Source organism: Vicugna pacos, chromosome 23, assembly GCF_048564905.1.
Source record: "Vicugna pacos chromosome 23, VicPac4, whole genome shotgun sequence".
NCBI lineage: Eukaryota > Metazoa > Chordata > Mammalia > Artiodactyla > Camelidae > Vicugna > Vicugna pacos.
Window position 1 is genome coordinate 23,037,407 of NC_133009.1, and position 17,375 is coordinate 23,054,781.

Consider the following 17,375-nt stretch of genomic DNA (forward strand, 5'->3'; position numbering starts at 1 on the left):
TAGACAATATAAGAAGGCAGAGGAATATGTTCCAGGCAAAGGCACAAGATAAAATCCCAGAAAAAGAAATAAGTGATGAGATAGGCAAACTATCCACGAAAGAGTTTAGAGTAATGATTGTGAAGATATTCAGAAAACTCAGGAGGAGAATAGCTGCACAGAGTGAAGCTTTTAGCAAAGAGTTAGAAAATATAAATGGTAACCCAAACAGAGTTGACAAATACAATTACTGAAATGAATAATACACTAGAAGGAACCAAGAACAGACTAAATGAGGCAGAAGAACGGATCAGTGCGCTAGAAGACAGATTAGTGGAAATCACTATGCAGAACAGAAAAAAGGATGAAAAGAAATGAGGACAGTTTAAGGGGTCTCTGTGACAATATGAAGAGCACTAATATTCGCAAGATAGGGGTTCCAGAAAGAGAAGAAAGAAAGGACCTGAGAAAATATTTGAAGAGAGAATAGCTGAAAACTTCCCTAACTTGGGAAAGGAAGCAGTCACGTGCTGGCCGACAAAGCAAGCCTGAGTAAAATTAAGAAAATTGAAATCATACCAAGTGCTTTTCCAACCATGCACTGAGGTTAGAAATCAAGTACAAGAAAAAAAAAACTGCAAAACCTGCAAACACGTGGAGGCTAAACAATATGCTATTAAACAAGCAGTGGATCACTGAAGAAATCAAAGAGAAAATAAAAAATATTTTGCGACAAATGAAGGCAAAAATACAACAATCCAAAATCTCTGGGACACAGTAAAAGCAGCTCTAAGAGGGACATTTATAGCATTACAGGCTTACCTCAGGAAACAAGAAAAATCTCACATAATCAACTAAACTTACACCTAAAGCAACTAGAGGAAGAAGAATAAACAAAACCCAAAGTTACTGGAAGGAAAGAAATCATGAAGATTGAAGCAGAAATAAATAAAATAGAGACTAAAAAAAAATAGAAAAGATCAATGAAACTAAAAGCTGGCTCTTTGAAAAGATAAACAAAATTGATAAACCTTTAGTCAGACTCATCAAGAGGAATGAAAAAGGAGAAGTCAAAACCAACACCACAGAAATACAAGGGATCATAAGAGGCTACTGTGAGCGATTATATGCCAACAAAAAGGACAACCTAGAAGAAATGGACAATTTCTTAGAAAGGTACAGTTTGCCGAGACTGAATCAGGAAGAAATAGAAAACATGACTAGACCAATTACCAGCACTGAAATTGAATCAGTAATTTTAAATCTCCCAACAAACAAAAGTCCAGGACCAGGTGGCTTCACAGGTGAATTCTACCAAACATTTAGAGAAGAGTTAACATCCATCCTTCTGAAACTATTCCAAAAAATTGTAGAGGAAGGAACACTTTGGAACACATTCTATGAGGCCACCATCACCCTGACAACAAAACCAGACAAAGATATCACAAAAAAAGAAAATTACAGGCCAATATTACTTATGAATATAGATGCAAAAATCCTCAACAAAATACTAGCAGATTGACTCCAACAATGCATTAAAAGGATCATACACTATGATCAAGTGGGATTTATCCCAGGATGCAAGGATTGTTTCAGTATCTGCAAATCAATCAATGTGATACACCACATTAACAAATTGAAGAAAAAAAACATATGATCACCTCAATAGATTCAGAAAAGGCTTTTGATAAAATTCAACATCCATTTATAATAAAAACTCTCCAGAAAGTGGGCATAGATGGAACATACCTCAACATAATAAAGGCCATATATGACAAACCCACAGCTAACATCATACTTAATGGGAAAAGCTAAAAAATTTCCTCTAAGATCAGAAACAAGACAAGGATGCCCACTCTAGCCACTTTTATTCAGTGTGGAAGTTCTAGCCATAGCAATCAGGGAAGAAACTGAAATAAAAGAAATCCAAATCAGAAAAGAAAAAGTAAAACTGTCACTGTTTGCAGATGAAATGATACCATACATTTAAAAAAACCCTAAAGAAGCTACCAGAAAACTACTAGAGCTCACCAATGAATTTGGTAAAGTTGCAGCATAAAAAATTAAGATACAGAAATCAGTTGCATTTCTATAACAACAAAATAGCAGAAAAAGAAATTAAGAAACCAGTCCCATTTACCACCGCATCAAAAGGAATAAAATATCTAGGCATAAACCTACCCAAGGAGGCAAAGGACGTGTACTCCAAAAACTATAAGACACTGATGTTAAGAAATTGAAGACAACATAAACAGATGGAAAGATATACCATGTTCTTGGATTGGAAGAATCAATATTGTTAAAATGGCCATACTGCCCAAAGCAATATACAGATTCAATGCAATCCCTATCAGATTACCAATGACATGTTTCACAGAGCTGGAACAAAAATGTTAACATTTATATGAAAACAGAAAAGACCCCAAATAGCCAAAACAGTCATCTTGAAAAAGGAGAACAAGGCTGGGGGGAATCATGCTCCCTGACTTCAGATTATACTACAAAGCTGTGGTCATTAAAACAATATAGTTCTGTCACAAAAACAGACACATAGATCAATGGAACAGGATACAAAGTCTAGAAATAAACCCACACACTTACGGTCAATTAATCTACAGCAAAGGAGGCGAGTATATACAATGGAGAAAAGACAGTCTCTTCAATAAGTGGTTCTGGGAAAACCAGACAGCTACTGGTAAAAGACTGAAATTAGTACATTCTCTAACATCATATACAAAAATAAACTAAAAATGGATTTAAGACTCGAATGTAACCAGATACGAACTATAAAATGCCTAGAAGAAACATGGGCAGAACACTCTTTGACATAAATCACAGCAATTTTTTTTGAACCAGCTCCTACAGTAATGGAAATAAAGCAAAAAACCAAATAGGATCTAATTAAACTTAAAAGCTTTTGCATAGCTAAGTGTACCATCAACAAAACAAAAAGACAACCTGCAGAATGGGAGAAGATATTTGCAAATGATGTGAATGAAAATGGACTAATTTCCAAAATATACAAACAGTTCATCCAGCTTAATATAAAAAAAAAAACAGTAACTCAATCACAAAATGGGCAGAAGACCTAAGTAGATGTCTCTTCAAAGAAGACATCCAAATGGCCAACATGAAAATACGCTCAACATTACTAATTTTTAGAGAAATGTAAATCAGAACTACAATGAGAGATCATCTCATACCAGTCAGAATGGCCATCATTAAAAAGTCTACAAATGATAAATACTGGAGAGGGTGCAGAGAAAAAGGAACCCTCCTACACTGTTGGTGGGAATGTAAATTGGTGCAGCCACCATGGAGGACAGTATGGAGGTTCCTTAAAAAGCTAAAAATAAACTTACCATATGATCCAGCAATCCCACTCCTGGGCATGTATCCAGAAAAAATGTAACTCAAAAGATACATGCATCCCACTGTTCACAGCAGCAGCACTATTTACAACAGTCAAGACAAGGCAACAGCCTAAATGTCCATCAACAGATGACTGGATAAAGAAGATATGGTATATTTATACAATGGAATACTACTCAGCCATAAAAACTGACAACATAATGCCATTTGCAGCAACATGGATGCTCCTAGAGAATGTCATTCTAAGTGAAGTAAGCCAGAAAGAGAAAGAAAAATACCATATGAGATCGCTCATATGTGGAATCTAAAAAACAAAAACAAACAAACAAAAACAAAGCATAAATACAGGACAGAAATAGACTCATGGACAGAGAATACAGACTTGTGGTTACCGGGCGGGGGGGTAGAGGTGGGAAGGGATAGACTGGGATTTCAAAATTGTAGAATAGATAAACAAGATTACACTGTATAGCACAGGGAAATATACACAAAATGTTATGATAAATCAGAGGAAAAAAAATGTGACAATGAGTGTGTATATGTCCATGAATGACTGAAAAATTGTGCTGAACACTGGAATTTGACACAACACTGTAAAATGATTATGAATCAATAAAAAATGTAAAAAAAAATTTTAAAAATTTAAAAAAAAAGATACATGCATCCCACTGTTCACAGCAGCAGCACTATTTACAACAGTCAAGACAAGGCAACAGCCTAAATGTCCATCAACAGATGACTGGATAAAGAAGATATGGTGTATTTATACAATGGAATACTACTCAGCCATAAAAAAGAATAAAATAATGCCATTTGCAGCCACATGGATGGACCTAGAGATCGTCATACTAAGTGAAGTAAGCCAGAAAGAGGAAGAAAAATACCATATGATATCATTTATATGGGGACTCTAAAAAAAAAAAGACATAAATGAACTTAGTTACAAAACAGAAACAGACTCACAGACATAGATAGAAAACAAACTTATGGTTACCAGAGGATAAAGGGGGTGGGAGGGGATAAATTGGGAGTTTGAAATTTGCACCTCTTAGGGAGTTGATGGAAATGTTAGGTATCTTAATTTTGATCGTGGTTTCATAGGTGTATACATTTATCAAAATTTATCAAATTGTACATCTGAAATATGTGTAATTTACTATATAGGAATTATTCCACAATAAAATTGCTTAAGAAAACAATAAGAGTATCAGGATTGAAAATGTGAGTTACTTAAAAGAGAAGAAGTGCATAGCATGCTCAAGGATGAGCCAGCCACCATTTCCTCCTGCTTTTTCCCCTGGAGCCCAAGGCACTTTGCTCACATTGTCCTCCCATCTGGTTAGTGGTGAGAAAATAAGGTTGAAGAGGAGAGTGGGAGCAAATGTTGTTATTTAAATTAGCCCAACACTAATACCCTTCTCTCCTCCTGGGAGAATATGAGCTTCAGGGATGTGTACAGCCATCAAGGTTGTCCAGACAAGAGCTACCTTCTAGAATGCTTCCTTAGGTAGCAGGTTGACCATGCAGTCTGTTTCCACTGTAGGGAAGCCTTGCCCGGGAGGAACTCGGCAAAGTTCGTTCCAAAGAATTCTTTCTCAGGTTTGGAGATAAATGGTCCCTGTTATGTCACAGCCAAGGACATTGTATTTTCGAAGACCACAGTCAGTCTCAGGATAGAAAACTCTGAGTTCACTAGCTTCCTGTGCCCCTCTGTCTGAACACCTACTCCTCCTCCTACAGACCCACCACCCAAGTAGAAAATCTGAAGTCATCCTCAGTTCTTCTGATCGGTAATCAGTCAGTTATTACTTAGAAATGTTTATTCTCACAGACACTGACCTAATTCAAGCTGTTATCACCTTTCATATATTTACTTTGGCTTCCTGTTAATCTCCTGTTCCAATCTCTTATACCTTAACGCCAAGGTTGCCTTTCCAAAATACTAATTAGTCATTCACTTAGTTTAACGACTGTCTACAGCCTAAACTCATTGGTTTAATTATACATTACAGATTACTTTGTAATCTGACATCAACCCCCTCCTTTGGCACCTGTCCTGCCCCCTTTCCCCTGACTGGATTGACTGCTCTTCCTGTGAAACACCATGTTCTTTCCCATCTCAGCCTTTGCTCACGGTGTTCCCACTACCTGGCATGCCTCCTCCCTCCACCCAAACCCACAGGGCTCACTTCGAGGCTTAGACTAAGCTTTCTCAAAAAGACCTGCCCAATCCGTCATTCTGCTTTCTGCTCAACCTGCGCTCTCTGCTGACCTGGACTGTGGCACTCAGGCTCTCTGCTGAAGGACCAGACTGAGATTCTCAAAGGCAGAGTCCCTACTCATTTTTGCATCTATAGCACTTGACTCATAACAAAGTAACTTGTTAATTGCACGGCTGAATCCCTTTGTGGCACAAGGCACAGTTAACACTGGGGACGTTTGGTGGAGATTTTATGTTGTTTCCACCCCAGAATCTACCAAGCTGGGACTTCATGGCTCATGGCTCCCTGAAGAGAAATCAGCAAAGCTTTGGGGGGTGGGGCGCCCTCTGGTATTTAGTTACTGCTGGTCAGATGTCCTTTAGCAATACTTCTCTGTGGCTAAGGAACCCCTGAGTGTGCTCAAGGTGTTCAAAAGAAACTGTTTTTAAGACCTTGGCCTACACAAGCATTCGCTGAAGCAGAAAGCTTTAAGGAGGAGATTATATATATTTATTACAACCAAAATTCTAATTACCTCCTTCTTTGCACAGACAGGAAAACCTGCCCTCCTACTCTGGCTGATGGTAAGTGAGCCACGTAAATGGACAATGGGTCTTCCTCACAGATTCCAGGAAGTTTTGCAGGCTTGTACTTTCTCAAAACTAATACTGCAGAAAGCTAAATGAATTTCACAATAACCGAGGCCTCTAGAACTGGCTGTACTAGGCGAGGAAAACAGCTTAGTTCTGGGAATTGTATAAGGAAGTCCTTTTTTTAAAAAAAAAAAAGCCCTATCTGAAAAGGGCGTCAAAAGCAAGTTAATTAGTTCAACAAACACTTTTTGAGCATCTACTTGATGTCTCCTTTTCTTTAATTGCCTCCTGTATTATTCTCAGCTCACTAAGATCTTGGATGTTGAAGCAGCAGTTAGATTCTCTAACCCTTTAATGCCAAACTCGGTTTATAGTCCAGCTCAGATTCACTTATTAAAAATGAAATTTTGGGGGAAGAGTAACAGTTCAGTTGTAGAGCAAATGCTTAGCATGCACAACGTCCTGGTTCAATCCCCAGTACCTCCATTAAAAAAATTATTTTTTAAAATCTTTAAAAAATGAAATTATTTGTTCCACTTTAATTTTGCATCTTGCATGGCACAGGTTTGGAGCATCAGTGCTTTAACACAATGTCACAGGCTTTGTTGTTGCTAGCAGCATGGGATAGGGGAGGAAGGGGAAGGTAGGCTTATAAACTATCTTCCTAATACATCAAAACTGAGACATTGGGAGTTTGAGATTTGCAGATACTACTATATATAAATAGATAAACAACAAGTTTATACAGTTATAGCACAGGGAACTATATTCAATATCTTGTAGTAGCTTATAGTGAAAAAGAATATGAAAATGAATATATGTATGTACATGTATGACTGAAACATTATGCTGTACACCAGAAACTGACACAACATTGTAAACTAACTATACTTCAATAAAAAATTAAAAATTAAAGAAATCTGAGACATATAGTATCTTCATTTTATATTTGAGAAATCTGAGGCTCAGAGAGGTTCAACAACTTGCCTTGATCACACAGCTAACAAGCGGCATCTAGGAATTCAAACTGGAGACTGTCTTAACTCTAAAGCCTTTGTCCTTCTACATCCTAGGGGCTTTTGGGGCAGGAAATGGACTTGAGTGTCATGTCCCCTGGGAAACTCCCAAAATGCTAAGTCATTAACTAGTGTGAGTTGTAATAATAGTCATCTGTATTAAATAGTGAATAACATTTTTTTAAAAATTTGAACTCAAGCAACTACTATCAGAAACAGAGTTTCTGTTACAGAGTTTACACAGTTGCTACACAGTAAACTCTGAAGTTGTGACAAACAGACAAGCTTGTAAATGACTGTAGGGTCTTTCTGAGGAGATAATTGTTTTTCAAGCTCTAAACTGCAAAATGTAGCCACAAAGGTAAAAATGAGAACAGTGAGGGTACAGCTGAATGTGTGATTTAACTACTTACGGAAATTTTCAAAGATGTATATAAAATAGTACTCTGTTAAAACCAAATGAAATCGCCATTTTTGCAGGTCAAACAGATCAAATGTCTCAGTGTCATCATGGTTCAACCAAACAGACTGATTCCCTCAAGTGCCCCATCACCCACCTTCCCAAGTAATCAGCTCACAGCCAATCTCTTTCTATTTCTTCCCTTACTACTCCTCACCCTGGATTATTTTGAAGAAAATCTGAGGCAACCTATCATTTAATCCATATATATTTTAAATAGTGATTTTCAGGGCTGGGGTACAGCTCAGCGATAGAACTCATGCTTAGCATGCATGAGGTCCTGGGTTCAATCCCCAGTACTTACATTAAAAACAAACAAAAAAAGCCTGTGACTTAAATGGATAAGGTGGAGGTAAAGAAATAGCTATTTTATTGTCTAGCCTCGGGAGTAAAGGATTTAAGAAAACGGGCAAATCTTTAACTCTAGGGATATTAAAGAATGCTCATGTCTCTCCATAGGGATAATCAGAAGCCAGTGTTCAAATTGTGTTTTTCTTTTCATTCTTTTTTTTTTAATGGAGGCACTGGGGCTTGAACTCAGGACCTTGTGCATGCTAGGCACATGCTCTACAAATTGTTTTCAAATCCTGTTGAATTCTGGGGAACAATGGGTATTTCCCCACATTGTAAGGGAGCTGAGGTCCTCCAGCAGCATTACCATTTGGGTTTATTTTGCAAAATATTACCTACAGTTCAGTTATCTCCTTTTCAAGACTACTGAATTGTAATGCTGCAAAAGCCCTTTGAATCCTCTGTCAGTGTTTCTCAACTCTGAATGACACAAAAAAAATCAAGTGAGGCTTTTAAAAACTATGCCACCTGGGCCCCACTGCAGACCTAGTGAACCGGAGTCCCGGAGTGGGGTTGGGGAACTGCAGCTGGTTCAGTCTCCCCAGGTGATTTTTTAAAATTTAAGTATAATCAACATACAAAATTATATTAGTTTCAGGGGTACAACACAGGGCTTTGACATTTATATACATATGAATCGATCACCACAATGTCTAGTAACCGTCTGTCACCATACAAAGTTATTACAATATTATTGACTAGATTCCATGCTGTATCGAGGTGAATTACATGACCAGGTAAAACTTAAGTCACGTTAAACAGAGAGAAAGCAAAAGTGAGACCAGCAAGTGCTGGCTTCCTGCCAGCATCGACTCACTGAGCAGAAGAGGTAGAGTGCAGTCCAGGCATGCCTGTCTCCCCTCCTCAAGGTGAAGTCTGTGGGGAGTTACTAGCCAGTTGACACCTTTGGTTCCACGCTTTCCCCCTCTCCTTCCTTCCCTTCCCCTGCAGCCAAGTCCAAGCAGCTGGCTGGTGGGTGAACTGACACATGACAATTAAAATTTGCTCCGGTGAAACCTCACAGGCTCCTTTTTTCCGCTACAGAAGAGCAGAAGAGAGGCATTTGAGGTTGAGAGGCCGTGCCGACTGGCCCCCGGTAGGGAGTGAGGAGTGATTAGCAGCAAAGAGGATAAGAGACCAAGGCCAGGAACACGTGTAACAAAGCTGAAAAAAAAAAGGGGGAAGACTTCCGGATTTACTTTAGGTCTCCAATTGTGAAGGACTGAGGATTTGTTTTCACTGAGGACCTGTAGCAGATTCAGACGGCAGATTAAAGTCAAGCCAAGTTCATTTCAGGTGAGCCTAATAATTTTAATTAGCATCAGGGCACAATAAATACAGTAGTCTGCAGTCCATAGTCCACTCATAACTTGAAATTAGAAACTGAAAGGCAGTAATGTAAATGGGAGGAGAGAATTCATTAATTCATTCAACAAATATTTCTGGACTGGCAACTGGGAGCAGGTTCAGTGCTGGTTGCAGGCAAAGTCCCTCGCCTGAGTGCCTCTCTGCCCTCTGGGGGGTGCGCGGCAGAGTCAGTAAATCCAAGGACTTACATGCGTATGCGCACACATATCAAGCAGAACAAGTGGTGAGTGCTGCAAAGAAAAGGAAGGGGCTGGTGAGGGCCACCTCTGTGCCACTGTCCCTTAACATCCTACTACTTTTTCATCAGAACCATACAAAACACAGTGACACCTTGTCAGCCTCTTCCTGGTGGACGGGAGGCCCCCTCTGCTATTTTCAAGCCTTGTAACAGACCAGGTTAGTGGTTTGGTGGCGCCTCTGTCCTGCTCACTGTCCAGGGTAGGATGTCGCTGCATTGCTCCTGTCACAAGCTCCATCTGTGGCATCGATGGCCCATAACCTCTGCAGGGGAGGGGGTGTGCAGAGCCATCAGCATAGCCACACTCCTGGTGGTCTCACGGGTCCTTACCTCAAGGCTGAGGGACAGCGGCAGTTTGTGAGCCACCTGCCTGCCCACGTTTTAACTGATTCACTTCTCACAGCAGCCCTGGGAGGGACGTGTGCAGATGAAGGAGCTAGCCCACGGCTAGAAAGAGGCAGAGTCTGGGCAAGTCTTATCCACTGAAAACCCCTTTCTTTAAGACAACAAAGCACAATTATGAAAAGTTCAAATGTCTAGGGTTTAAATAACGCCCCAAGTGTAGTCACAAGGCAAAAAACAGTGACTCAGGAAGGAGGGAGGACTTAAGTGCTCTTAAGCACTGGCTGTGGGTTTGCACAATAGAGGATTAAGTGAAAGGAGCCAGGATAGAATGACCAACTCAGGTGTGGAGAGGAGTTTAACACACACATGTGTGGGTAACTTTGTTCCTTTATTTTTCTGTTGCTAAAGGAATTTGGAGAAATTTACAGAAAGATAGATGAGTCATCCATAGTCCTGCTTCTCAGAGACCACTGCTGTTAACAGTTGTCAAACATCTGCCTGGTCAGATGGCTTGGGCTGATTTTTGTCCTTGATCAGATGTCAACATCACCTCCCGATGAAGCAGGTCTTACTGGGTTTCTGTCCTGTCCTTCCGAATTACCCACCTTCATTCCTACAATGATAGACTCCCAGGTAAGAGAGTCCTATGGCGACACCTGACCCCAAGGTCCAAGGGCCAGAATCCTTTTGCTTTATCTCTGACTGAGAGGCACCATGAAGTAAGAAACAGCTGCAGGGAAGGGCACCTCACAGCTTTGCAGGCTAGCCCAGGTCTTTCTCGGGCCATTCTGATTGTCGGCTTGAGCCTGACCCAAGGCTCCAGGTGAGGTCTGATCCTTAACACAGCACGCTGGGTGGGTAACCCAAATTGCATTGTTTTTGGGTTTTTTTTTTTTGTCTTTTTTGTCTTTCAAGCCATCTTCCTTGCAGTCAGTAAAAAAAATCCGAGATGTTTCCTCCATGAGCTGTTTGATATCATCTGTCTCAGTCAGCTCTGGCTGCCGTAACGAAATAGCACCAACCAGGGGGCTTAAACAATGCATTTATTTCTCACAGTTCTGGAGGCTGGAAGTCCAAAATCAAGGTGCCAGCCAGGTAGGTTTCATTCTGACACCTCTTCTCTTGACCTGTAGGAGTCCTGAGACCTGGTCACTGGAAAATCAATACTCAAGGTCCTGCTGCTGGTCACGGGAAAATCAATATTTGAGAGGCTAGTGTTGGTAGAAATAGAAAACACTGCTTTTAATCAGAAAGTCAGCATTCTGGATGGGGAGACAATAGACTCATGCCTCCAAAACCAACTCCAAAAATTCTGCTTAGTCATGAAAGTTTTTAAAAGGAAAAGGGGAGTTACTCTCAGTTAATTACCGAGATAGGGAATCAGACTCATTGCCATCGCCCACTGGCGCAGGCTCGTGACTCCTTGTGATCTTTCTTTAGATGCTGTCTCGTTCAGACAGTTTGTTTGCCACATTAGTGAAGGAGAAGATAGGGAAGAGATCTGATTATCTGTTAATAACTTGTTCTTCACTTTCACTTCTTTGCTCTACAGAAAGAACCAACAGGTTAGGCAAGGTATTGTGTGATTAAAAGATTTGAAAGGTGTGCTTGGGCCAGAGAAGAGTACAGCATGGGGGAGTCTGGTTTAAGGTTAGTTACAATATAGCTCTGCTGAAGTGACAAGACAGAAGGGGTCTCTTGCAGAGAGCTCTTTCCTGCCAAAATCCCCACTTGTCAGAACATCATTCCATTTCTACGAGGTCATGGGTGAAGGTCCGTCTTCTGTAACTTCACGCTGACCTAGGGGCCTGTATTCTTAGGATGCAAGATGTCGACATGGGTCTGTAGCATCTTTTTGCTGACAATTTTAGTTGCTCACTTACATATTTGGGCAGAACAAGCTACAATTACTTTGATGCCCACAAAGACAGAGATTATGATGAGCAATAATGTTGATCCTGTTCTCTTGGGACCCGTCCTTGGACTTGTGCCAGCCACAGACTCGGTGCTGCTCAAGGTGGAGCAGCTCATGCGGTGGCTGCCGTCTGGTCATCATGTGGTTAGCTTTTTCCCTCTGGTGGCAGTTACAGTGTCTGTACAACAACTCAGGAATGTACCTCAGACACTGAAGGACTCTGTGACTTTATTGTCCTAATCATTAACTGTTTGAGCCTGCTCTTTTGTGACTCAGGGAGGCCTGAGGGATTTCAGCTTTTCTACAAACAAGAGGCAGGGGACGTGGAGAGGCCTTTGTACTTGAGGGGGGCCCTGCAGGGTTCTGCTCGGTTCCATGACATCTTCCTCGTGTGTGTGGAGAGAGGAAGCTCTGGTTTCTCTTCTCATAAAGGCACTAATCCCATCATGGCCCCCCCCCATGACCTCATCTAAACTTCACAAAGTCCCCAGCACCTAATGCCAGCACACTGGGGGTTAGGGCCTCAACATACGAATGTTGGGGATTGCAAACATTTGGTCCATAGCACTGTGCCAGTTCCCCCAACCATGAATGATTTGTGAACCAACCCTCTTCATCAGAAAGGGATGACTTTTGGAAGGTCTGTAAAGTGAGCGCTGCCAGTCAGCTTCTCATCAGGATTGTCTATCGCATGCCAAACCTCAAGCCAGGCTCCCTGTAGCCCAAGTCCCCTTGGAAGCCAGTTAAGAGTAAGAGAGCAGAAATGTGAACAGGCAGTTTATTTATTTATCATTTACAACAAAAGGTTAGGAAGCCCTGCCAGGCTCTGTTGGAGAGCTGGGGACACTGTGGCAAACAGACACACAAGGCCCCTCCTCTCACAGAGCCCATGTGATGGTTCATGATTGAACCAATCAGTATCTGGCTAGGATGACTTCAGGTAGAGCTAAATACTAGGAAGAAAATAAATCAGTGGAATGGGTGGGTGCAGATCCAAGTTTCGTGGCACCTGAAGCTTCTCTGGGGCCCCTTTTAGAAAAAGAACACATAGGACCACATGACTACATGGGGAAATCGGTTCCCAGGGCCGCCATAAGGAAATATCACAAACTGGGGGCTTTGACAACAGCTTTCTCACAATGCTGAGAGCTAGAAATCCAAGGAGTTGGCAGGGCTGGGGCTCTGAGGGTATGTCTGTTTCAGGCCCCTCTCCTTCCAGAAGCCCCAGGCGCTCCTTGGCTTTACCAATCGTCCACCTTCACATGGCATTCTCCCTGCACCTCTGTCTTCACTGGCTGTCTTCTAGTAAGGACACCAATCTTGCTGGATTAGTGGCCCACCCTCCTCCACATGACCTGGTCTTGAGTTGTCACATCCTTGATGACCCCAGGTCCAATAAGATCCCATTCTGAGGTACAGGGGCTAGGGCTTAGCCATTTTGGGGGGGGGATGCAATTCAACCCCCAACACAAAGTTAGGACTCCTCCCAGGGCTTGGAAGGGGCACGTGCCAGCCAGGGGCTCCGAGGCGTCTGCGTCCTCAGCATGGCACCAGCTGTACCCCGGCGGTGAGGATGGAGGATGGTGCAGTGAAGGTGGGCGCACCACCACTGGGGGCAGAGTGGGCCCACCAGTGCCCCTCCCGTCCTCTCTGCCCACTCAGGAGGTCCCAGTTCCCGTTTTGCGGAAGCCCTCCTGGGTCTCTGTGCCCAAAGGCTTTCTCTGTCCCCTCCACTCCAGCAGACTCCAAGTGGCCCCAGCAGAGACCTTCAACCAGAGAGGAACAGGGTCGGTGAGTGTACACCTCCCCCTCCTCATCCATCAGAGGGACTTTTAAAAAACTCTTTTATTGTTAGCGTAGATAAGGAAACACACAGGGAAGAAATCTAGAGCTTCATGAGTTACTCAGGCAGGCGCCCTGTCACCTGAGCGACGGGACCTTCTGAGGCATGGTCCCCCCCCCCCCCCCCCCCGTCTCGGCAGCTGCAGCAGACTCCCCTTTCTGACTCATTTTCCCTTCCCATTTTCACAGTGCTCCTGGGATCACCTTCCCAGGAAGCTGCTTGTACCAAACTCTTGTCTCTGGGTCACAGCTTTTGGTGAGACTCTGAATCAGGCAGTGGGTAAGGAAAGTCTTCTTTAATGGGACCTGAGTATTGAGAAGGAGGTGGCCACGCAGGGAACTGGCCTAGTGCTCCAGGTGGAAGGGCCCGCGGGGGCCCGAGGCAGAGGGGTCCTGGGTGCGTGGGAGCAGAAGGAAGTCCGCTGTGGCTGGAGCACAGGCACAGGAGAGGCAAACAGAAGCTTTGAAACTGTGTGCGCGTTCGCAGCTACGTGGGAGGTGAGGGGCCACAGGAGGGAAGGTGAAAGGCCCCGCCTCCTTCTCCCTTTCACCCCCTACCCCCGTCCCTGCCGCCTGACACATCCATACTCACCGGAAGCTGCTTTCAAAACCCAGTTTCATGTGGCCATTCCAGTCCCACAAGAAGTATCATTCAGATCACGTAGCTGGAAAACCGAGACGTCTCAACACGCACTGCACTAAGTGGGGAGATCCCTGAATGACCAGGATCCAGCTTCAGGGCTTGGTGTTGGCTAAGCATGGAGACGAAACTGGGGTTGCCTAACCGGCCGCCCTGAAGCTCGGGTGCTGGAGCAGGCGGGTGGCAGACAGGTGCAGCCCCTTCCTCGGAACGAGTTTCTCCAGCTGCAGGGGAGGGTGAGTCAGGGTGTTGAAAAGTGCCCCCACCTGAGGCTGGGCCGGATGTGGCTCCCCCTCTGACTAAGAAGAACCTGCCCCTGCTGCTCCGACGTGAAGCAGGCCTTCCGCAGAATGCTCATGTGGGTTGCAAAGTGGAAGCATTTTGCTAATTTAAAAAAACACAAAAAAACAAAAAACCTCAAGTCAAATTCACAGAGACAAGAAATAGAATGGTGGGTGCCGGGCGCTGGGGGGAGAGGGTGTGGGGGCTGTTCAGTGGGATTAAACTCTCAGTTTTGTAAGAGATTGGTTGTCCCACAGTGTGACTGTTCTTAACACTACTGAACCCTCCACTTAAGAAGGTTATTGTGGTGAGGAGGGTATAGCTCAAGTGGTAGAGCACCTGCTTAGCAGGTATGGGGTCCTGGGTTCAATCCCCAGTACCTCTACTGAAAAGCCAAGTAAACAAATAAACTTAATTACCCTCCCCCCTGCCAAAAATAAAAAATAAAATAAATAAGAATGGTTAGGATAGTAAATTTTACATTATGTGTACTTTACCACAATTTTTAAAAGATCCTTAGGGTAAAACCAATGTTAGACAATAGTTTAAGCAGCAAGCAGTAACTGCCATGGTCTGGAACAATTGTGACATATCCTTTTGTCTCTGGCACTGTCCCAAGTGACTCATTCCAATACCTTGATGCTCCCAGGGGCAATAGTCACCATCATAACAAAAACTCACAGTGGCAGTGCCTTAAGTATTTGATCTCCACGGCCCAGGCCTGTGGCCGGGAGGTAGATTTATGGATAAGGAAACCAGCTCAGAGAAGCTAGTGAATTTGCTCCAGGCACACAGGCACTGAAGACCCTGTTTTTCTTTTCCATGGCTATTCTGAGACATCTTGAGGTGATAGCTTCCTCCAAAAGCCACAGAACACTGGTGACCCAGCCGGGATCCTTTCCAGAGCTGCCCTCACAGGTCGGCGTTCTGGCATCTGGGTTTTACAGCTGAGGCTTATTAAGTAGCTGCCAGTTGTCCTCCTGATCAAGAGGAGGAGTCGCCTCTTGGAGGAGCTCACGACATCCAGCTGTCCACCTTCTTTTCCTGTTGGCAAACTGGGCCCAGGTTTTGCCTGTTTTTGCTAGAATGGCAACTTTATTATCTAAACCTGGTTTTGCAGGGTGGAATTGTTTGGGGGAAAAAAATACATGCTTCTGAGCCAGCTCTTAAAAATGTTTGGTTCAATGTGAGCCCCAGGTTCCTGTTCCGACATCCACTTAAGACTCTGTGGCCCAGTCAAACGTGGGAACAGCTTAAGGGGTTTACAGGCGATGCCCCTGCCCCCAGCCACCCTGTTGGGAGCCATCCCTGGGCCTGCTGCCCAATTCCTGGGAGTGGCAGAAGTGATGCTGTCTTTTTTTTAAAACTTCATGTTACACTAATTAGGAGAGGGCTCTGGATTCAAGAAGTGTTCATTGTGAAGTCCTTTTTAAGCAACGCAAATGTCATGGATTTTGAATTTAGACACTGGATTTGAGTTGACTGGGGCTTTAGACAAGTTACTTATTCTTTCCTATTTGTTTGTCTTCTTGGCTGCAAAATGATACTGATACAAATGTGAGGACTCACCGCTCCTGAAGAGACCAGCCTGGTGCCTGGCACGTGGTAGGGGCCCCATTAATACTGTCAGCTAGAGTATTGTCAGTTAGAATTCCCTGGGAATAAGCAGGCTCATTGTCCTTTCGTCCTCAGAAATAGTTTGGCTTCTTACCATACCCTGTGAAGTAGATTAAAGTTCTTCTTACACCCTTGCTGACATTATTATTTGCTCAGCAAACTTTTTCAGAGCCAGGGTAACTAACTCACAGGACAGCTGGGTCCGGAGGCGACGGGAGCAATGCCACTTTCTCCCTAGGAGTGCAGCCATGGGCCTGAGTCCGGTGCAGAGACAGCTTGCTGCATCATTAGCTGTTTTTCTCCCTGGAATGTGTGGAGGTGGCCCGGGGACTGGGAGGGGCTCAGCCCTCACTGCAGAGGGATACCCTCCTAGTTACAGCCTGCGCTGGAGCATTCGGGGACCCCAGGATTCCAAACTGGGTGGCCCTGTGGCCCCCAAACCCTCGCTTCACACAGGAACAAACAGCTTCTTCAGGGATAAGTACCTGAAGAGATGTGTCATGCTGTGCTGGCGAGGTTTCGGGCTCAGAACGAAGCTAGTGAACATGTGGGTCCCGGGAGATTACACTGGCCAACTTCTTCCTCTAAGTGAGAGCACGATTACCTACTTTACATCGTGTGATTTAAAAGGAGATAATGATGCCAAATTGAAATAGGACAGTGATTTTCCTAATACATGGTCACCCTTGTCCCAGATCCTTAAGAAAGAAGACAACAAAAGGATCAAAGGATGGAGTTGAGACCGCCTGAGCCCACCTGAGGGGGTGCCCCGGCAGCCCCCAGGGAGCGCCGCTGCAGCGCTCAGGGGTGGGCAGCTTCCCACACACACTTGGAAAAACCTGGAAGAGCAAGGAAGGGCTCTCGATCAGTTAACTAAGAGCCAACTCAGTTCCCAAAGGACCAAGGAGGTTTTTGAATTTTTGACTTTTGCCCTTTCCTCTGGCCAATCCCCTCCCTCGGGAGGAAACAAACAGGACTTCAGACCCGGCTTGTCTGCTGGACTGGGAGCTTCGGCCCCAGAGGGGATCAGCAGCACTCAAGGGAAAGAAAGATATCTTCAGGAATTTGATGAATTTGTCATTCAAATGATTTTTGGTGAACTCTCTTGCTTTAATTTATCTGTTTCTGAGACGATAGCAGGAGGTGAAAAAAACTG